Raw genomic sequence first — 18,931 nt, 5'->3', positions numbered from 1 at the left:
AGAAAAGGCTATTGAAACATTAAATATAATTTTATATGCAACAATTATAGAGTGTAAAAATCATTCGCCTTGACCGGGATTCGAAACCGGATCAAGACGGATAATTTTTACACTCGGAAATTTTTGCATTGAAATGCACATTGGCGGATGACTCCGTTAAAATTTACTGTTGCGGTATCTCCAGCAGTTTCTTTGGAATTAGTTTTATATGGTTCAGAAACTTTGTCATTGAGGCAGGAAGATAAGCGTAGTACGGAAGTATTCGAGTTCTGATTGTGTAGAAGAATGATAAATATACATAGTTGAAACGAAACAAAAATTATGAAGTTCTAGGCATGATAAGTGAAGAGATACGGCTTTTTGGAATAATTTGATGAGGGCAGGACAAGCGGATTTTGGAGGTACTGAGAGGCACTAAGACGCTAATGGAGTGCAGAGGGCTATAAAAAGGAGGCTAAGGGTGGAAAGAATAGGAGTTTTTGATGAAATTATGTGTCAAAAGGTGAGAAGAAAAGGAGTTTTGATTTGAATTAATGGGAGTAGAAGATACGCCAAGCTAAAGAATGAGTAATTGTTATATATAGGAACAGGTCTAAGGATATTTCCGTTGCACGTTAGTTAGGGATTGAGAGTAAAGTAGTGCATAGTTTCAAGGTCTACCAAAAACCTACTTTAATCCCATCGACTACAGCAATAATAATTATTGAAAGATAGTTTTCAAATTAAAGTTTGCGCTTATAATATTTAAAAAGGCTCCTGCAAATTATTCATAAGTAAAAGTTCCACTGCTGAGCTATTTTGCTTGGGAAACAAATGATCAACACCGATCCCCATTCGCACTCGGAGGAGGAAGTTCAGCTACCATTACGAGTGTGATAGTAAAATAATTCTCTAAAAGCAGTATTGGTTAATAGGTCTAGGAAATATATTTTTGTTCTTAGAATTCTTAGCTTTAGTACGTGTTACTATTAAATGTTAACCTTTCACCAGACTCATTAAATGCATAAATAAAATATGTATTTTGTATTAATGCCAGTACACCACTGTTTAGTGCAATGATACTGAAAAATCATCATTTGTGCAATACAAGGAAAGCGTGGAAGTTACGAATATAGATTTGCAATTCAATGAAAAATATTTTTGTCACCAACGATGTGTTTTATTAATAAGTACCTTGGTTGCTAAGTCGATGGAGTGAGAACGCAAGCTATGGGTCAAGAGAGAATTTCCCAATCGCGGAGAGTGTTATCTAGCCCTAGAAGAAATGTTACAAAGATTTCTCATTATTGATGATGAGAAACCTCAGTAATTTAACCCATCATTGATTGTCAGTGTGAGGGAGTGAGAATAATATGTTGGTCACTGTGGGATATTTCATTTCATCTTTAAATTAAAGTATTGACTTTAAGATCATTATAATATACAGGGTTCGTCCGGAAAATAAGTGTACTGAGCTCAGGAAAAAAAAATTATTACACTTTTACATATCTTAAGCTAATATTCCTCAAAATAGGACCCTTGAGAGTCGATACACTTGTTCCAGCGGCGTTCCCATTCCTGGAACGCTCCCGCGAAGGCATCATCGGGAACCTCTCGAAGACACGTCGTCACGGTCTCTTTGACGGCATCCAAAGTCCCGTATCGCGTTCCTTTCAAACTCCTCTTTATCTTCGGGAACAGAAAGAAGTCCGGTGGTGCCAAGTCCGGGCTGTAGGGCGGGTGCGGCAGCGTTGCCACGCCGTGCTTGGCCAAGAAGTCCGGCACGACAAGCGCGGTGTGAGACGGCGCATAGTCGTGATGCAGCCGCCAGATCGCTGGTAGGACGCGGGCGACTCGTTTTCGAAGCCTGTCGAGCACTTGGACGTAAAATGCAGCATTTACATTTTGTCGTTCTGGTACAAATTCGTAGTGGACGACTCCCCTTTTGTCAAAAAAGACAATGAGCATCGCCTTGATCCGAGATTTGCTCATGCGAGCTTTCTTTTGACGGGGTGGTGATGGGGTGTGCCACTCCGCACTTTGTCTCTTCGACTCCGGGTCGTACTTAAAGATCCACGTCTCGTCACCCGAAACAAAGTTCTCTAAAAAATGTGGATCATTTTTGCAGTGATCCGCAAGTTGTGTCGTGATTTCCAAACGATTGAGTCTTCGATCATCACTGAGCACTTTCGGCACCAACTTTACACAAATTTTTCGCATCTGTAATTGCTCCCAAATAATCTATCGTGCACTATTGTTTTTGGCACATTACACTGCTCTGCTATCATCCGAACACTAAGACGACGATCAGAGGTCAGTACATCGCGAACTTTTCGCACATTTTCGTCGGTGAGTGTCGTTGATGGGTGTCCAGGCCGTGGTTCGTCGTCGAATTCTCTGCCCTCCACGAACATCTTGTGCCACCGAAAGATCATGTTTCTGGACATGGCTGACTCCCCGTAAGCCTGGTTAATCATAGCGACAGTTTCGGTAGACGATTTCCCAAGCTTTACCGCAAATTTGATGGAATAACGCTGCTCCAAAAACTTCGGCATCGCGTTCCGTGACGTGGGTCGAGCGTGGAGGTTCGCGTTAACAGAGCTCCTCACTACACCACAGCTCAGAATCAACTGCCTTTTTCAGCGTCATTTTCCAACATACCCCCCTCCAATCGCAGCCCGTCGGAGCGGTGCTGGGCGCACCTGGAGCGGCGGGAAAAAATCAGTACACCTATTTTCCGGACGAACCCTGTAATTCGATGCAATGAGGAAAATTCAATGAGTGAGTTCACTTCATTTTCTCTCTGGAGTCAAGTATTGGATTTCAATTGACGATCCGAAATTAGAAAACGCAGTCGAGTATTATCTGATTAATTCTCCAATGCATTAAAACCTATATAAAACTTTATATTTGTACTTGAGTCATAAAATTCTGACACATACATAACTTTTTGCAGCTTCTGAATCTTCATAATATGAATGGATAGGTATTTGCCAGTGAAAAAATTGAAATGCACAATTTTTTTAGCAAGAGGGTGAGATTCCATCCAATGCATAGTTCCCTGTCGAGCGTACTGGTGGTAAAATTGACATTCGCGTTCGTATAATCTGTAAGATTGGATGAACGATAATATTTTACGAAGTCAATCATTATAGTAACAGTAAGTTAAACAAGCAACAAATTTGTGTTTAGACTTAACATATACTATAGTTAATACTAAGGAATATTAGTTAAGGGAGGATCAGGATTACGCCATATCCCGAAGTTAATGAAAATCATGAAGAATTCAGTGGTATTAGGCACACCTTGGCGACAATATATGATAACTGAATTTGTGAACTTCGTACATTTTCTTGGAAAATTTATTTCATTATTATTAGCAAAAAATAGACGACATTATACGCGCAACAAATTTCAAAGCATGAAAATCATTATCCTTGACCGGGATCCGAACTTGGATCCCACGGCCCAGCCAGTTGTTTAGCCAGTTACGTTACCGTTCTTCCACCTGGAAATGTTAGGAACTTACAGGGTTCGTCCGGAAAATAAGTGTAGTGACTCCTGGGCTGGGCGTGCCGCTCCAGGCGCGCCCAGCACCGCTCTGACGAGCTGCGATTGGAGGGGGGTATGTTGGCAAGCGACGCTGAAAAAGGCAGTCGGCTCTGAGCTGTGGTGTAGTAAGGAGCTCTGTTAACGCGAACCTCCACGCTCGACCCACGTCACGGAACGCGATGCCGAAGTTTTTGGAGCAGCGTTATTCCATCAAATTTGCGGTAAAGCTTGGGAAATCGTCTACCGAAACTGTCGCTATGATTAACCAGGCTTACGGGGAGTCAGCCATGTCCAGAAACATGATCTTTCGGTGGCACAAGATGTTCGTGGAGGGCAGAGAAGAGGTCGACGACGAGTCTTCGAGAGGTTCCCGATGATGCCTTCGCGGGAGCGTTCCAGGAATGGGAACGCCGCTGGAACAAGTGTATCGACTCACAAGGGTCCTATTTTGAGGAATATTAGCTTAAGATATGTAAAAGTGTAATAATTTTTTTTTCCTGAGCTCAGTACACTTATTTTCCGGACGAACCCTGTATGAGATATTATGCCGAATTGTGAATATATTGTTCGTAGTCATGCGCGTAGAATCCACGAGTTTAAAGCCAAACTTTAAACATTAAGGTATTTTACCTTTAAAAATTCCAGAGAAACTGAGGTAGATGTCGCAACAGTAACGTTTTAATATGTCACCCGGTAATGCGCATTGCAATGCGACTCCTCGAGAAGACGCCTCGGTATAACTTGCTAACGCGGTCGGCCGAATATCGAGGGTCCAGGTTCAAATACCGGTCAAGGTGAATTATTTTTACACTCTGAAAATTGTTGCATTGTAATGTGAATTGGTGAATGGCGACATTGAACAGTTACTGAGGCGAGGCGGTATTTCCTATAGTCTCTATGACAGTATACGTGTATGCACCAGATGATGTCGCCCATGTATTGCAACCAAAAACACCGAAATATGAACAAGGATAGTACAGAAAAGTATCTCTGAAAAGTTTCGGAAAAATAGATTTTTTTTCAGATATTGCTAAAATGCCTCATAATTCTTCAAAGTACATCCCTTGAGCATCGATACACTTTCCAGCGGCGTTTTCACGACTCAAAGGTGCGTGCGTGGGTACGCGTGCTGTCTTTTTTGACGGCACACTTCATGGTGGTGTCCTTTGAGGAAAGAATACACGTATGTGGGGAAGGAGGTAAGGGACGACAGGTAAAGGGACAAGGGGGTGAGATAGGAAGGTGACTGTTGAATGATTTAAGGGACGATATCCAGCTCAGGAGGATAACGATATAAGAATCCGTTTGAATGTTATGCTCTCACTTCTATGCTACTTGCAGATTCGGCGACTGTTTCAATCATCGAAACGGAGTCATACCTGTCATAGGGTTGATCGCAGTATATTGAGAAAATAAATTTCCTTCGCTAAAATCGGGTAATTTCGCAGAAGGAGAAGTGGACATCATTGTTCTATTTCCCTTGCAATAATTATGGTTTGTATTATCATCTTATCAATGGCAATATGATCTGCTACCATCCGTACATTTAACTAACGGTCTGAATTCAGCACTTGCACACCCACACAAACGTTGCACGTTGGTGTCGTTCTTGTCGTCGAAGGCCGTCCAGCGAGGGGCTTGTCCTCCACACTCTCTCGGCCATCTTTGAAGAGCATGTGCCATGTAAAAACTGCCAAACTAACCTGCGTAAAATCATGCTGAACGTCTACATTCCCTACATACCCAGTCCAAAACAAAATTTGATGGAGTACCACTGTCTATCCCTCGCTGCATTTTGCGCTTGCCCCGAGTCACTTGACAGGAGCCCACTGAATAAACGATCTAGCCTGAACGAATGCTCGAAGGCGATTGAGGCGCGTTAAAGGTCAGACCCCCCGCCACCAAGCCTGCGCGCTGCGGCGTACAGTCACGTCAGGAAATAAAAGTTCCAGATGGATTTCATCCAAAACGATGTATACTGTGAAAATATCCATAGCTTATTTATTTAGTTAAAATTATGAAACTGATGAGCGTGGTACTACTTAGGTATATATATACGGATGAAACGCGAAGTAAAAAGAGAGTTCCAATTCATTATAGAAATAATAATTGATATATTAATATATATCAGCGCCTTTCAAGTAATGGAACCAAAGTATACGAGGAAAAGGATGGCTGCATTTTTGTAGCTTTGGATATTTTGTTTTGAATATGATGGAGAAATTGATTATTATGAGAAATAATTTGGGAGAGAGAAATTATATAAAGATGATTCAGCGATAACAAATTAGGATTTAGTAGTTATTTTTATAATTTGATAGATAATTTTTGAATGATAGAATTCGGAGATGATCGAGGAAATGGCATCAAAATGTGATTCAAATTCATGCACTCCCGTTAATTCCTGCATTCCCTAATTAATAGACTATGTGAGGCATACCGAAATGCATGCTTTTCATTGCTTAATGAATCGACTTCATATTAGGTTTTAGGTAATCTAATATAATGAGGAAATAACATCACGAACCATGTGCTGGGTTAAAAATTTATTTATGTAGAGATGTGCATGGTGAAATTACAAGAATTTCAATTACGTGCTTGAGTTACTAAAGTAGTGTTATCTATGTAGGTTGAAATATCTATGCTAAAGATTCCAATCACATTATTGGCCACCAGTTTGTATTTCATTTGGAATATTTATCCCGAAAATGGAATATTTTCCAAGTATACTGAAATGTTTTCTTGAATTAACTTTAAATATCTTTATCACGTTGGTAAACCCGTTAGCATCAACTTGTGCCAAACATACACAACATCTTGTTGCAATTAAATATATTCAACAGTTACTTTTCTGTTGGATAAATTCTGTCTGATAAGCTCAATACATTGGTAATTATTCCCTAGATAACATTTTGAACTGCGGTTGAGTTTAATCCCTGAATTTTCACTGATAGTTCATGCATGATCTCATATAAATTCAAGTAACTCTTTGTAATAGGTTATTAAACAATTGGGTTGGCACAGGAGAAAAGAGTTGGGAACATAAAAGTTACATTGTCCCTCAAGTCACTTTATGGCTGGCGACGTAACGCCAAGCTCCTGGACAGGTTTGTTAGGTCTCGTGTAGAAACGTTGATAGATTAATGTATTTTTAAATTTTCCGTCCTGAATGATTATAATAATACGTGATAATAAGTGGCTACGTTACCAATGATTCCCTTAACTTTAACTGTTATCCCTATTTCTTTTCTTAGTGTAGTCAGTGGAGTCGTTGTATGCAGTATGGCAGTTGTAATATGTACATACAACGGATATGTCATGAGTGGTGTGTTTAGTCGTCCCTTTCCGACTGACCCACGGAGGATCGCGGGGTGTGATTTGTTTTTAGAATGAATGGCTTTAAAATAGAAAAGCTGGTGACCTAACACCTCCTGCAACGTCTGTGCGACTGCTTAAGGAGTAGTGTAGAGATGTAGATGTGACTATCGGTAATAACAACCACTACTATTGCAGTATCAAGCCTAAAACTATATATAATTGTACTCAATGCAGTGGACATATTTCCTCTCCCCGATAACATCCTTGTACCAAGGTCACATACACCTAAATGCATGCCCATTTTAAGTGACATGGGAGGTTCACAGTAGCTCACATGCTCTTTGTCAATTTTCTTGTAGAAGGTAAAATGACAACCTACGCAGCTATTACCTGGCGTTTCTCATGTGACCTCCTCCTTCATCGTGGAAGTACCTCGCTCCCAAGCCCTCAGTCACGCCTCCCAACGCGCTCCCTATTCTTTCTTTTTCAACGCCGCCCCAGTTGGTTTTTCCTACCCGACGCCCACGGCAACCCCACGGAGAATTCCCATCGGGCTCCCTACATTCTGCAGATCCCCCCTGCCTTCTGAAAAAAGAAGCACCGTCTTTCACTCCATTGTTCTCCTCCCTCCCCCCTTGCATCCCCCCACACCTCAATCCCACCAACGGACAAAGGGGAAACCAATCGAGTAGACCTTTTTAATGTTTGAGCACTCGAGAAATAGAAAATTATTCACGAATATATACCCCTTTTTTCCACTTTCTGCAGAAATAATGCCCCTTACCAAAAAACCTTTAGGTAAACCTTTGTCACTGGAAAGTCACCTTTGGAAGTTGCGTCTGTTGTGTGCAGTCAGGACATATAAAAAATATTTTTTCCCTTATAATAATTCTTTTATTTATGTGTGTCCAGCCTTGGAGAGGAAATATTATGTTGAATCAGTGATGAAATTAAGGATACATAAACTTTTAAGGTGACTTTGGAGTTTAATTTTAAATGACCAATCGGTGGTATTGGAGGTTTTCATTCTGATGGAATTTTTAAATATTTTTAATGAAAATCGCAAATATACCTTGATGTTATGCTCATGCCCTGGTGTCATTTTGTATTTCTTCTTGATTTTAGTAATGTTACCGGATTTCAGCGATGCTATCGACTCTTATTTCTACATTTTTAGCCAGTACTTTATTTTTCCTAATTATTATATTCCTGTATGAAATTTTATCAATGACCAATGAAACCCGTTTTCACTATAATTATGCTATTTTGCATGAAATATACCAAATACAGTGTGATATCTCTAATATTCACTTATTTCTTAATAAATGCAAAAGCATTTCTCACATCAAGGTTTTTTTTAAATGTTTTTCTCCATATAATGAATGAATTGATTCCCTGATTCCTTTCTTTGAGGTTATTTTAACGTGGCCTAAGGCTGTATGTTAGCTGTATCACCTAATGTGGTCATTTTCAGTTACTTTTAGAGCAAAAGTAATACCAATATATCCAGTTTTGGGGAAAAATTATCGCAGAAAACAATTTCTTAGATTTGGTCGATGAATGAGAATCAAAATAAAGATTATTATTAAAACTGTTGAATAGACTAAAACATTAATTAACTGAATAATCAATCTGCTGACTGGGCACTATTCCCTTACACATTGATGATCTTTGTTCAAGCGCTGACGGTTCATTTATGCATGATTCTTTATCCTTAATTTGATTTATTTAAAATTTATTAAGATTGTTTTTTGGTTTAAGATTTTCATGAATAGCACTTCTTCCCTCTGCTGAGTTGTTTAACTATTCTTTTGTCACTTTCGTCAAGTGCAACTGATGTTGAGGCCTGGCTTCTCTCGTCGCTTCCATTTCACTTCTACTTCAATAAATTACATTTTCTTCTGGACTGATATGAAAATTTATTCAGTGAATAATGGAACAGTATGTGGTTCCGGCTCTAGAGTGCTCACGCCTTGGAAGTAAGAGTTAATAAATGCGCGTAATCAATATGCCACCCAAAGGAAGGGATTTTGTTGGCATCTAAATTATGGTAGGTGACTCATTTCCGGTTTCCTGTAATCTACGCAGATTTAATTTAAAAGGAGCCTTAAAAATTGCGAAAGAAATAAAATATTACTGGCAAAAATTATATATTAATGATATTATCACTCAGTATTTCATTTCTTTACGCTATAATGTGCATTGCTATTTTTTCAGATTTATTAGCGTCTACCTCACGTTTAGTGATAAACTGTAGGTTGATGAATACTACCTGATTTTCTTGAATGGAGATTGTGTTTGTTTGAAGGATACACTTCGCGTGTGAAAGCTTCGCAATATCCTAGTAAGAATTTTGGAAAAGAATCAATTTTGTGTTCGAGATCATATCGTGGCATACATTATTGTACATCGTTCCACTCTAGAGCCAGTTCTAATTTACTCCGAAATTGTGAACTGAAAATTGAATGCGCACCTATATGCATAAATTTAATTGAATGCAAGTTAGAAGGCTAATGCGGGTGCACTGTTATTATGTTTCCATTAGTGTTTTGACCTAATGTATTAGACGCAATGAAATATGCGTTAATTATCCGGTAATCCTCCAATTACTTGCATAATCACCGCCTTAAAAATGATCTTCTGTTAATTTTTTCAGAGGAAAAATTAGTCGTTTCTCTTCATTCAATATTTTAATCTATCTTATACCTGTAAAATAGTGAAGAAAAGACTCTTTAAAAGCCTTCTGTAGCAACACATAGGCTTAGACGGAGGAGTTTTTCAGGCGCCAGCAAAGATTTTATGCTTCGTATAGTATTTTACCTCCATCATACTACAGGCGAAGTGAACATATTGCCATTTGCAACGGCTTCTGCTGATTCAATACTATATTAAAATCAATTAAAATTACACTTTTTATAATTGAAGGTAATACCTGAACGTAAAATTAAAATTGTTCACAATTAATTTCGCCGATCAGTATTTATGATAAATTCAGTATTCAACAGCGCTTGGAAGCTTATGGTAACGAAATATTTTCATGATTACATTTTTAATAAGGGTTTAAAACAGCTTCAAGGAAAAACAAGTAGTGAAGATTTTCTGTCAATTCCTTTGCCCCTGCAAAACAGTTAGTTCCTTGATAGTTTTTAATCCTAAGTATAGCGTTAAAAGTCCAAAATCCGTCTATTTTTAATTTTAAATATGTGCCACAAAGAGAAAATAGACTATTAAATTGGTAATTACCAGTTACCAGTTACCACAAGGTCAGTCCGGAAAGTATCCAGCCGTTCCAAACATCTCGATAACGTGCAGCGGGACCGCCATGAAACTGAGTTACTAATCACAGCAAACCTTAACGCGCAAGTGTGAAAAGTTGAACTGTCGACTAATTCTTTATTCAGTAGTGAGACACCAATGAATAAGCTTACGCATTGTCTTACCGTCGCATTCACAATAACTAGATCAGCAAATTTGCATACCTTTTCTTCAAACTGGGATATTTATCCGCAGAAACAAATCGTATTATTAACGCGGCCTTTGGGGAGGGCTCTTTGAGTGATACTTAAATTAAAACGTGGATTCGACGCTCTAAAGGTAGTCGTGAATCCGTAGAAAGCAAATCACGTTCTGGAAGACCATCAACCAGCCGAACCCCTGATAATGTTAACTGCGTGCTAACTGCAATCAGCAAAAATCAGCTTTGGCAATGCGAGAATTAGAAGATTTAAGGATTCCAAAAATTATGGCCTCTGAGATTTTTTACCGAAGATAGCGAGATACGTAAGCAGCTGTGGGCAAATGGTGACTAGCACCTTCACCATGGCAATGCACCTACCCATTCATCGTCAGTGGTACAGGGTATCCTGGCAAAACAGGTTCACGCAGATCTCTCTGCTGCTCTAAGGTCCTCCTTGCGACTTTTGCCTTTTTCTGAAGTTAAAATCGCCAGTTAAAGGACGCAGATTTCAGCTACTTGGTTAGATAAAAGAGAATGCGACGAAGTAGGTCCCAAGTGGAGTACTTCGAAGGGGACTAAGGCCTTATTGTTCCAGGAAAGCTATTTTCCTCATAATATTGAATGGCTGGATACCTAGTATCTCTGAAATCCGTACATACCTAGTATAAAAGGAAATTTTAAGCGGCATCTTCATTGAACGCTGCATTTTTTTATAATGCGCGTAATAATGGAATGGTGTGATAGCAGTAAGTTTCCTTTTCAATAGATCTCAAAATCTAAATCATTTGCCACAAAACTCCTCTTACATCATTGAGAAACTGAAAACATATATTTAGTCAGAGGAAAAGTATTAGGTTGCTCACATGAAAAGTTAAGTCAAAACGTGTCTGATAACCAGCCTCCATGCATTGAGTTGTAATAATCATCGTTAAAAGCTTCCAGTTTTTTTGCGTGGAAATTGAAAACGACCTTATAGTGGCGTTAATCTTGACAGAAATATTCGGTAATATAGCAACCATATTATGAAAACAAATGTACTACTATAGTACCATATATTTTTATGGTACATAGGTCTATAGATGCATGGGATATAAATTTTCGTGGATTGGCCAATAACCATATTGAAATTGAAAGGGGGTGGAGATAAGTTGAGGAGGGAAAGAATAAGGAAGTTTAGAATAAGGGAGAAGAAGGGACGGAGTGACGTTGTACGAAGAAGGAAAGAAATAGAGCGCCACTTACTTCTTGAAAACTTTGTTTGGATGAGGATGGCAGAGAAGTAAGGTAACACTTGGATGGAACTAAACCTTAACGATGATGGTTGATGAAGGTTAGGTAGGTAGTTAAGGCAGTTAGGAAGTTAGTTTAGAGGAGCGTCAAAGAGTTGATAGTTCACTATTTAACTCACATTGGGTGGCATACTTTGCGTGTTACTTAATGGGGTTAGCCAGGCGGAAACGATAAGGCAATGATATGCAAGAAGAATGGAAAAAATCCATTCGAAAAGAAGCCACTGAAAAAGGGAAGAGGGAGGGGAAGCCGAATTAAAAAAAGTGCCGCGGTATAAAAGAATTTAATCAGTTGGGGAAACATATTCTCTTATTTTCTGTTACATTCACAGAAAAAAAATTATACCTGTTCTCTTCTTACGCCTGTAAGCGGAACATTTTTACAGTTCTATTTTTACGAAAGTATTCCCTTGATTTTTTAAATTCATTTTCATGCAATGCTAACTTATTTTGAATGACATTCAGTATTAGCTTCATTGGTTTAAACTCGAATCAATTTTTGTGTCAGTTTTAACTATCAATCAATCTACAATGGGGCGTGTTAAGTTTTTAATTATTTAACCATCCTAGTAGGTAATTGTACGTAATGATGTGAGCGTAGTCCAATTACGTCTTTCGTTAGAACAAACTCATGTTATTTATGCCTGTTTTGCGTTTGAAATATATTTAATATTTAATTTACTCAGTCTAAGTCAATGGTCGATTAAAGTATTATTCAAGAATAATTACTTTTACTTATATGACAATATTCTTTCGGTGCTATCTCATTAATTCAAAAAAAAACGAACTCACTATACGAAGTGAATTATTCCCTATGCGTAGTGAATTATTTCCTCAAGAGCTTATCTTTTATCATAAAATTTTTGAATATTTGCACATTTTGTCTGGATTTTATGTACTAGCATGAACTTTGAAATAAGCTTGAAACTTTGTTGTCTCAGGCGTAACTTTGTGGAATTTGCATAACATATTGAAATGTAATGAAATAATTGACTTTGTAATTCCACACACTTTATTTAAAAACACACGACCCAGGTTTCGACGTTGAACGTCATCATCAGGTGGTCCTCATAGAAGCACGCTGGCTATATATACCTTCTGATCATAGGAGGGGGGGGTTGGTCAGAGAGGGAGGTCGGAGGGGTAAAAAAGGTTACAATGTAGCTGGGAAGAAAAGAGAATTACATTTTGATTTAGAAGAGTGGTAGGTCTAGGAGTGGGGAGTGGGAGGGATACAAAATTTCGTTGGCAAGATCATCTTTCCAACGGACACCTTTCAAAATTTCTAACTGCTCCAAAGCATCGAGCCTTTGACCTTTTTCTTCAAAATGAATAATTTTTGTCACAAAGTCACTTTTGTGATCACTTTCGATGAGGTGTTTTGCAAAGAGGGATGTTATGTTCTTATTTTTTACACATGTTTGGTGTTCTTTAATCCTTTCTTTAAATTTCCGTCCTGTTTGTCCAATATACTTTGTGCTACAATGCAATATACTTTGTGCTACCTCAGCCTACCCTCTCATTAATAATGTATTTTGTTGGTTAAGATATGTAGACGATGTCTTCTGTGTGTGGACAGGTTCTGATAGGCAACTAGAGCAGTTTCTAGCACATCTAAATTCTATCAATTCTAATGTACAATTCACGTGTGAAAAAGAGGAAAAAGGTTCCCTGAATTTCCTCGACCTATCCATTTCTAAAGACAAAGATGGGTTACAGTATTCCATTTTTAGGAAAGAAATGTATACAGACCAATTAATTAATTCCTCTTCAAGGCATTGCTTCACCCAAAAGCTTTCGGCATTTCATGCAATGATCCACCGTTTGACCGCTATCCCTATGTCAAAATTCAATGTAAATAAGGAACTTAATGTAATTAAAACGTTAGCAGTAAACAATGGGTATTCAGAAGATCTAATAAATAAACTTTACCGGAATAAACTTACAAAAATAGCCTTAAGCCACATTTACAACCCCGAACATGTAAAAGATCCCACTGCCAAATGGCGGAGAATACTATATCTTGGGACTATTTCTCAAAAAGTAATTAAAAGTTTACCTAAAGAAAAAATTAAATGTGCCTTTTACAGTCGTTCATGCCTTAAGAACCTGATCTCTCACACTAAAGACAAAGTCCCCGAAAACGAGAGGAGTGGAGTGTATGAGTTAAAGTGCTCGGATTGTAGCACAAAGTATATTGGACAAACAGGACGGAAATTTAAAGAAAGGATTAAAGAACACCAAACATGTGTAAAAAATAAGAACATAACATCCCTCTTTGCAAAACACCTCATCGAAAGTGATCACAAAAGTGACTTTGTGACAAAAATTATTCATTTTGAAGAAAAAGGTCAAAGGCTCGATGCTTTGGAGCAGTTAGAAATTTTGAAAGGTGTCCGTTGGAAAGATGATCTTGCCAACGAAATTTTGTATCCCTCCCACTCCCCACTCCTAGACCTACCACTCTTCTAAATCAAAATGTAATTCTCTTTTCTTCCCAGCTACATTGTAACCTTTTTTACCCCTCCGACCTCCCTCTCTGACCAACCCCCCCCTCCTATGATCAGAAGGTATATATAGCCAGCGTGCTTCTATGAGGACCACCTCGAAATCCCTACGAGCCAATTTCTACGCGGTTCGTGGACTTCCGTGCACCTACCCAGTTGAGCTACTGAAAGAAGATATGGACGCCATGGGGATTCCGGTGGAACGAGTGCATCTGGTGCGGCAGGGAACCTTCTTCCTTGTCGTTGTCAAGGAAAACCCTGAATGGCAAACAAAAGAAATGCTTGCCATAAGATACATCGGCAATTCCCGTGTCAGGGTGGCAAAATATCAGCACAGGGAGCCACAAATGTGTTACCGGTGCACCCGATTCGGACACGCATCTTCCAACTGCACGGCAGCCCCGCGATGCTACAAGTGTGCTGGTGCACATGAAGGCATCCAATGTCCGGATACGGAAAGGAAGAAGACTTGTTGCTGTAACTGCGGAGGAAACCATCCTGCATTTTTCAGGACCTGCCCTGTCTACGCCAAACAGAAGGAGATGAAGATGGCTAGCCTCCGGAGGAAAGGCGCACCAACCCAGGGGGCGAAGAACACCGCCGCTGAAACAGAGCTGCCTTCTCCTCAACAGAAGACGCTTGGTACCTTCAACGCGTCGAAGCCGGGAGACCCAACCAACGCAACCCAACGTCTGACCATGTGCAAGCATCTTGACTTTCCTCCACTCTCGACGCCGGCTCCGGTCGCCAGGGAGACAGCAGAAGAAATAAAAATTCCTCTTCTCCAGAAGAGGCGGGCTGCAGACTCGCAGATGCCGACTCCAACTTTGGCTACATCCCTCTCTTCCATCCTGGAAGCATTGACGTCCTCTGCTGCGCTATTGCAACAACAGCTGCAAGCTTTAACTGTCGCCCTTACCACTATTTTCCCAAACCAAAATGGACCATAGGCGAGAATTAAATAAATCTATCATCCTAGCCACATGGAATGTCGGCGGCGTATTGAAGCGAAAGACCCCTGAATTGCTTGCCTTTCTACGGAAGGCAAGAATCTCAATCGTCTGTCTGCAAGAGACTCATCTCCGTCCTGGAACTTCATACGGCGTTCCAGGCTATGCAGTTTACCGGGATGACCGGCAAACAAGAGGAGGGGGCACGGCGGTCCTCGTTTCGCTTGACCTGGCTGCGAGAAAAATTGACCTACCAGCTCGACTGCATCTAGAGGCGACAGCCATTGAAGTAGATACTTCGATCGGCTCTCTCACAGTGGGGTCACTCTATCTCCCCCCAAAACGACCTCTAGCCACACAGGATTTCGAAGTCATCTTCTCCGGGTCACGGCCGTCGCTTTTTCTCGGGGATCTAAATGCAAAGAATGCTGCATGGCATTCAATTACACCGAACCCTCGGGGTGAAGCGCTGCTCACATGGGCTCAGAACAACGGAGTACGCGTCGCGGGTCCACATGGGCCAACGCATCAGCATCACGGCAGGAGCGAAGACGTCTTAGATATTGCGCTGCACCGTAGGCTCACGAGTTCGCTTTCTCTCGTGGCGACACCGACGTTGGACAGCGACCACTACCCAGTCTGCGCCTATCTGGGATGCTGCCCAACGTTACTTCCCCCACGGCCGGTGCGATGCCTGGACAAAACAGACTGGACAGGGTACAGGCAGATCCTGTCCGACATTTTACCGGAACAGCCGCCATCACTGACGTCACAAGCTATGCTGGACGAATATGCTTCTGTCATAACAGCTGGCGTGGACCAAGCATTACAGAACACCGTGCCAATAAAACTGATCCGCCCTTCTGGACATCTGACGCTGCCTCATTCCATCCTTCGCCGCATCCGCGAAAGAAATCGGCTTCGACGACGATTTCAAAGAACCAAATGTCCCGCGGATGGGGCACGGTTTAGAAGAAAACGAGCCGAAGTGAGGCAGCTCATCCAGGACCACAGGCAGACGACGTGGGAAAGGAAGGTTGCTTCCCTCCGAACCGAAGATGGGAGCATCTGGAGAATGGCAGCTTCTCTTCGCCACAGCATTCGGATCGACCCACCGATCGACTCACCTGGTGGCCCTCTTATCACGGAAGACGAAAAGGCTGAATTTGCAGCAACTACGCTGGAGGCCACTTTCACGTCGACTCCGGATCCACTGGTACCGGATGATCCTAGCGACTTTCCTGAAGAGAATGAAACAACGGAGGAGGGCACCATGACGGTAACGAAGGTTACCGAAAACGACCTGAGAGCAGCCCTTGGACGACTACGCTGCAAGAAAGCACCAGGAGAGGACAACATCCCGAACGAGGCCCTTCGACAGATGCCTGTCTCGCTCGCAACTCACCTGATTACGCTCTTTACGGCCTGCTTCTCCATGGGACATTTTCCGGCCATCTGGAAATCGGCAAAAGTCATCCTATTGCCGAAGCCGCCGAAGTCCGCTAGGAACGTAGAGAACTACCGCCCGATCGCCCTGCTAGCGACCCTGGGAAAGCTGCTTGAGAGGGTACTGCTGCCACATCTCCTGAAGCACATCGCGGCCTACTCAATCTTGCCGGCATCACAGTACGGTTTTCGAGAGGAACACTCCACCACACACCAGCTCGTCCGTCTCGTGGAACAGGTGACGGCCGGATTCAATCGGCGATGCTGCTCAACGGCGGCGTTCTTTGACATCAGGAAAGCCTTCGACCGGGTATGGCACGCTGGTCTCAGGCGAAAACTTGCAATACAGCGGTTTCCAAATTGGCAGCGCCGCTTGCTAACATCATACCTGACAGGAAGGACTTTCCGTGTCGCCTGGGGACGCGCGCTGTCACAGCCGAAACAGGTCCACGCAGGCGTGCCGCAAGGATCGGTGCTCGGACCGATACTTTTTAATCTATATACGGCGGACCTCCCGGTAGACCTTGGACGACATACCATGGTTGCCCTGTATGCGGATGACGCAGCAATAGTGACCACTTCGCGGAGAGCACACATGGCGGCAACATACCTACAGCGAGCAGTAGACAAACTGCTGGAGTGGTACGCCCTGTGGCGAATCAGCGTCAACAGCGCAAAGACACAGACGATTCTTTTTTCACCTGGAGGACTGCGAGAACCAGGAGAAATCCTCGTGGGCACCGAGGAGGCGCCATGGAAGGAAGAGGTGACCTATCTAGGCGTGATACTGGATAAAAGACTGACATTCAAAAGTCACGCCCTCGCTGCCACCAGGAAGGCAAGAGGAAGACGACTACAACTCTCGCCGCTGCTGCGTTCACCGTCCCTCTCTATCAAGACAAAGACGTATCTGTACGTGGCGGCAATTCGCCCAATCTTGATGTACGCTTCACCGGCATGGAGTGGCAGAATGACTCAGACGGCCTTCCACCACTTGGAGGTAACGGAAAGAGGGGCACTCAACAGTGTACTTGGGCTTGGCTGGAACTATGCCGCAGAAATTCTCCACGCCTTAACTGAAACTGCGCCCATTGGAGATGTCATCAAGACTCGCGCGACGGCCTTTTACGAGGAGCTTGAAGGCAAAAAAGAAGAGCACTTGCGGTCGATCGGCGGCTTAAAAGCTGTCTCCTGGGAAAGGCACAAACGCCCAAGAGCAGCAACGGGACGGGACGACGACCAACCACCATTGAAAAGGAAAAGGAGTTGATTGGACCTTCCTTCATCGACGGGCTAAGAAGCCGCAAACACAGCAGCTGAATGATTAAATCATCGGGCAGCTGCAAGCCAAGCGTCAAGAGGGAACGTTTTGGCAAAAAAAAAAAAAAAAAAAAAAAAAAAAGGACCACCTGATGATGACGTTCAACGTCGAAACCTGGGTCGTGTGTTTTTAAATAAAGTGTGTGGAATTACAAAGTCAATTATTTCATTACATTTCAATAAGCTTGAAACTACTCTGGCAATATAGATTGTGTAACCCCGCATAGTTGAAAGTGTCCTCAAATGAAGGGACATTAGTTTTTATAGCCGTAGTCGGTTACTCATGAGGGGGACTCCTTCCTTGCTTTTTGTATATTGATCTAGAGACAAAACAATTGGCTACAAGATCACAGGGAGAAGGGAAAAATTGCGATTCAAAAGAAAAAATTAGGTATAATATTAGGACACTATGAAACTGGAATAAATAGCCAAATTATAAAAAAAAATTGACCGGTCAATGTTGTTAATATTTTGTCTTAGGGCTGTAAAAAAGAAAAATGTGGAAACAAATGTGAACGCAATTGGAACCTTATCACAAAAATATTTTAAATACAAGGATTATCCACTTACAGAAGAACAGAGCAGAGAATAATTTTTGATTTCATTATACGTTATCAAAATGAAGATTAATTTAGATTCTTCTCCTTTATATACCTTTCTTCATCATTCAACTCCCTAATAATATATATATATATATATATATATATATATATATATATATATATATATATATATATATATATATATATACACACACATATATCTTACTTCTTAAAGTAATGTTTGCGAGTCGTCTTCGGCACGATGCTTCAGCTTAATCTTGTTTTTGAATATCCGGGGCCGCCATTCTGCTTGCCTTCGATTCCCCTTTTCCATATACATTTACAAGGTAAGTGATATTTCAATCTATAAGTGATATTTCATCAGTGGCTCCAATTGAGGAATTATATGTTGTCGGTTATGGACCTATATTTTTTCGAGTATGGAGCCTCTGAAGAGGGCCTTCATTTCAGGATTTGAGAGAATTCTTAGTTTGAGAGTTTTGGAGTGCTTACTGAAAGCTAAGGAGTGTGATTTATTTAGCATAGCGGTTTTTCGTTATTAGGCTTAACG

The sequence above is a fragment of the Hetaerina americana genome, unplaced genomic scaffold (assembly GCF_022747635.1).
Source record: "Hetaerina americana unplaced genomic scaffold, ioHetAmer1.1.p SCAF_4, whole genome shotgun sequence".
Lineage (NCBI taxonomy): Eukaryota > Metazoa > Arthropoda > Insecta > Odonata > Calopterygidae > Hetaerina > Hetaerina americana.
Note: the sequence above shows the minus strand (reverse complement) of the source record.